Consider the following 5,127-nt stretch of genomic DNA (forward strand, 5'->3'; position numbering starts at 1 on the left):
CTACACATGATACTTCTGTGCTTGCTTGCTTCTTGAATAAAAGATGTGCTCCATGCACTGTGGTTTGCTCTTTTTGTAAACCTCTTGTACAAGCCACGTGGGCTTCCTACAACCACCAGGCCTCTCCTCTGCACACATTTCTGTCCTTGCATAGATAGTGCACAGGCCCTATGCAATCCAGTCACGACCTTACAGAATATTATCTTATACCTCCCAGGCCACTTTATTCTGAGGAATTCTTTTCTGTATCGTACAAGAGATCAAACCCACAGAACAAGAACGAGCAAGGAGAAGAGGAAAGAGAAAGGATGTTTCCAGTGCCTTGCTACAGAGGAAGGCATAATCACCCAGCAGGTCCTACTCATTACAGGGAAATTTCATCATCCTCCAGACTCTGCTGTCACACTAAATCCCGAGGACGTGAGCAGTCCTGCTCAGCCACCTCAAAGGCTTTTTGTATTCCCCAATACACCCGGGAACGTGACTGCCATTACCAGGCACAACTCGTCTCTTGTTACACCTTCACAGAGTCTCCAAGGTGTACACGGAGGGAAAGCCTCTTTGATACGGATAGCAAATGAAAAAAAGAAAAAAAGGATTTTTTTTTTTTTTAATCTCAGCATTCGAATCTGTAAGTTTCTTCTGCTGAGGTAACTGCTAGAAAATGAGAACAGCAAATGGAAGCCAATTCTGGTGAGAGCCACTTAGTGAAATGCAGAGCCCGCTAAATGATGTGAATCTGCAAGGTGCGGGAGAAGGTTTTGCACGCCTCCAGTGCAGTGGCATCCCAAACCAGCGGGCACCCCACTTCCCATACACATCCCAAACCAACGGCACCCCACTTCCCATACACATCCCCTGCGTTGGTTCGAGCTGCCACACGACCTCGCAGGACACTGATCCCTCGCTCCGCAGCTGCACGTGAAGCGTCACTCAAAAGGCCTCGACCGTCGTTCTCAAGCTGTTGATTTTGGGGAGAAGCCGCACTGAGGTGCAGAAGCAGGTCCCAGGCCTGGGTCCTGTTGCCCGTCATCCCTGGGAGTGTCCGCTGCATGTATGTTCAGCAGTGAAGAGGAAGGGCATCTTTAATGAGTAATCATTAAAGATTTTCAGCCCTTTTGTGTAAACATAAAAATATGACATGGCAGCAACAGCTCTGACTATAAAGTATTTATAGGCCTGAGTCACCATCACCATAAGCCATTCAGTCTTGCCTGGCTTAAAAATATTTTTGAGTTATTTGAGTATTACATTTGAGTATGAGCAAAGGCTGAGGGAGCTGGGCCTGTTCAGCCTGGAGAAGAGAAGGCTGAGGGGGGACCTGATCAGTGTCTATAGATACCTCAAGGGAGGCAGTGAGGAGGAGGGGGCGGCCTCTTCTCACTGGTGGCCAGCGACAGGACAAGAGGAAACAGCCACAAACTGCAGCACCAAAAGTTCCACAGGAACTTAAGGAAACACTTCTTGACAGTGAGGGTGGCAGAGCCCTGGCACAGGCTGCCCAGGGAGGCTGTGGAGTCTCCTTCTCTGGAGATCTTCCAAACCCACCTGGATGCCGCCCTGTGCCCCGTGCTCTGGGTGACCCTGCGTGAGCAGGGGGGTTGGACTAGACGACCTCTGGAGCTTCCTTCCAACCTTAAGTGTTCTATGATTCTATGATTTATAGCAAAGGTTTGGGAGGACTAAGAGGGAGGACTAAGTAACTGCCTTTGCCTCTCCAATCAGAGGAAGAAGGCTAAGCAGAGACCCTGCTGAATCAAGTCATATCAGAACAAATCAGAAACCAAATGACCACTGAGGAGGGCAAACAATAAAAATGACTCTAAATCATCGCACAGGGAGTGCAATAATCTCAACTCCGGGTCTGATCATTGAATAATCCATTCAATTTCTTCAGCAGACTGCTGTCCTCTAGTGTTCAAATCATGAAATGTGCCCAAGTGACTAATCTTGTTACCCAGCGCAACGCCCAAGGCACAGATGAGGCAGGGAGAATTGTAACAGCAACCCTGCTTTATTCGGACACTGCAGAGGGACCTGCAAAAATAAACATGCGTTTTTTTCGTTTAAAATGCAGAGCTTTCAGCACCATGGGGTTTAGACTTGTGTCATACTCTAGTAAAAATAATTGTCTTATTTGGCCAATTCCAATCCTCATCACCATCATGCGCCGACTTGTCTTCTACAGGTGGCACATGAGTGACATCTAAAGTAACTGCCACCAAGGCATTAAATCCACTGTCACCATCTCTGACCCACACTCCACCTTTGCCAGCACTGAACATAAGATGACATTTTAATCCTGCCTTGAAGCTAACAGCAACACAGCTGGTGCAACACTGTGGGAAGACTTCACCCCTCGCAGGTCTTACATCTGCTCTTACATCTTTGGAAAAGGATCACCCATGAAAGAGGTGAGAACCAAGAGCTCAGGGTTAGAGCCAATTAGAGCCAGCCAATTAGAATAAAATAAAACCTGAGCAAAAAGCTCAGATTTCGAGCTCCACGAGGAAGACAACGTTGCGCTTTTGCCTACACGCGACGCAAACACACGGCTGGTGCCTAGTAAATACGCAGAGAGCTCCTGCAGGTGCAGAGATGATGAGCCGGACCCCCTGCTCAAAGCCCACACTTGCCCCACTGCAAATTTCCTCTCTTTCTAGGTTACTTGTGTAACACTTACTTAATTTGGCACCGGTCCTTCCTGTGGAGCCCCCTCCATGGAGCCTCCATATGCGTAGCCCCACGTGTGCCCTGCCGGCATTCTTGAGGCTCCTTGGGGCCTCCGGGGGATGGGGCCAGGGGCCCTATAGGCCTCCATGCAGCCATCTGGGACCTCCGCACGCATGGACCCAGGGGTCAATCTATGGGCATTTGTGTGCCTATACGTACGGGGACATGAGGGGCCCGATGGGCCATAGTGGGGCCACCTGGGCCCTCCATGTGCATGGGGCCGGGGGAGCCCAATGGGCCTTTGTGTGGCCCCCCAAGGCCTCCATGCGCAGGGGGCTGGAGGGTGAGAGCGGGACTCGGTGCGGCCCTTTGTGGCCTTTGTGTGCAGAGACCAGGGGTGCCCTACAAGCATTCGTGTAGGGCCCCCTGGGGCCTCTGTGTGCACAGGTCTGGGGTCCCTGTGGGCCTTCTCACAGCCCCCGGAGGTCTCCACGTGCACGGAGGGGCCAGGGTCCTTTGTGCGGCCTCCAAAAGTCCGTGTGTGCGTGGGATATGGGCCTTTGTGTGGATCCGTGGGGAATCCTGGGGGTCTTCGTGAGGCCTCCCAGGGCCTCCATGTGCGCGAGGTCAGGGGGCCTACGGGCTTTCATGCGGATTCCCAAGGACTCCGTGCACAGTGGGATTTTGTGTGGGCCCCGGGCGCACTGGTGTGCATGGGGCCAGATGGGCCCTATGGGCTTTCGTGGGGTCCCTCAAGGCCTCCATGCGCACAGGACCAGCGTAGCCCTACGGGATTTCATACGGCCCCCTGGGCCCTCCATGCGAAAGGGCGGCGAGGGGGCCCTATGGGGTTTCCTATGGCCGCCCAGGGCTTCGCTGCGCATGGGGCAGGGGTGGAAACATGGGGTTTTGTGCAGCCCCTCGGTGTGTCTGCGCACATGATTCTATGCAGGCCCATGGAGGCTGCAGGAAATCCCGTAAGGTCCCGCAGCCCAGTGCACACGGAGGCCCTGGGAAGCCGCACGAAAGCCTGTAGGGAACTCTGGCCAAGGGTGCACAGAGGCCTGGGGATGCTGCTCAAAAGCCTGGTGAGCCCTGGGGACTAGTGCACGTGGAGGCCCGGGGAGCCCACATGAATGTGCGGAGGGCCCCGGGGGCCACGTGCATGTGGAGGTCAAGGGAGGCCCGGGACCCTGGGGACACGTGCGCATGGAGGCCCTGGGAGACCACACAAATGCCTGGAGAGCCCCCGGGGCCACACGTGCATGGGTGCCAAGGAGGCTGCTTGAAATCCCAGAGGACTCCTGGGGCCATGTGCACATGGAGGCCAGGAGAGGACACACAAACAGGCAGAGAATCCCATGTGGGACGTGTGCACGGAGGTTCGGGAAGGCCCCACAAAAGGCTGGAGTGCCTCTGGGGACATGTGACCACGGAGGCCCTGGGAAGCCACATAGAAGACCGGAGGTCACTTGGAGCCATAAGCACATGGAGGGCCGGGAAGGCCACATGAAAGACTTCAGGGCCCCTCTGCCAGCTTTGTATAGAGCCTTGGGGAGGCCGCACAAAAGCCCAGAAGGCCCCGGGGGCCAGGTACTCACGGAGGCCAGAGGAGGCGACAGGAAAGCCCAGAGGGCCCTCAGGTTGACGTGTGCATGGAGGCCCAGGGAGGCTGCATGACAGCCTGGAGTTCCAAGGGGCCACATGTGCACTGAGGCCTGGGGAGGCCGCACGAATGCTCGGAGGCCCCCCCAAGCCACGTGTGCATGGAGGTCTATGGAGGTCACAGGGAGGACCAGGGAGGCTGCACGAAAGCCTGCAGGACCCCAGGACCACATGCACATGGAGACCCAGGGAGACCACAGGAAAGCCCTGAGGCCCCCAGGGCCATGTGCGCACGGAGGCCTAAGGAGCATCCACGAAAGCCCGGAGGGCCGCCAGGAGCAGAGCCCATGGAGGTGTGTGGAGGCTGCACAAAAGCCTCGAGGGTTTCCAATGCCACATGCGCACAGAGGCTCGGGCAAGACGCACGAAAGCCTGGAGTTCCTCTGGGGCTATGTGTGTACAGAGGCCGGGGAGGCTGCACGAATGTCCGCAGGGCCCCCAGGGCCACGTGCCCAGCAAGGCCCGGGGAGGCTGCACGAGTGTGCGGGGTGTCCTTTGGGCCACAGGCGCACGGAGGCCTGGGGAGGCGGCACAAATGCCCGGAGGTCCCCCAGGACCCCATGTGCACAGACGCCCTGGTAGGCCACACAAAAGCCCAGAGGGCCCCCGGGGCTGTGTGCGCATGGAGGCCCATGGAGGCCAGAAGAAAGCCCAGAGGGCAACCAGCACCACGTGCGCACGGAGCACTGAGGAGGCCACACAAAATCCTGCAGGTCCCTCAGGGCTGACATGCACTCGGAGGTGCGGGAAGACAGCTCGACAGCCTGTAGGGACCCATGGCTTAGTGCG

This window comes from Nothoprocta perdicaria, unplaced genomic scaffold (assembly GCF_003342845.1).
Source record: "Nothoprocta perdicaria isolate Ctin4 unplaced genomic scaffold, notPer1 scaffold_68, whole genome shotgun sequence".
Taxonomy (NCBI): Eukaryota; Metazoa; Chordata; class Aves; order Tinamiformes; family Tinamidae; genus Nothoprocta; species Nothoprocta perdicaria.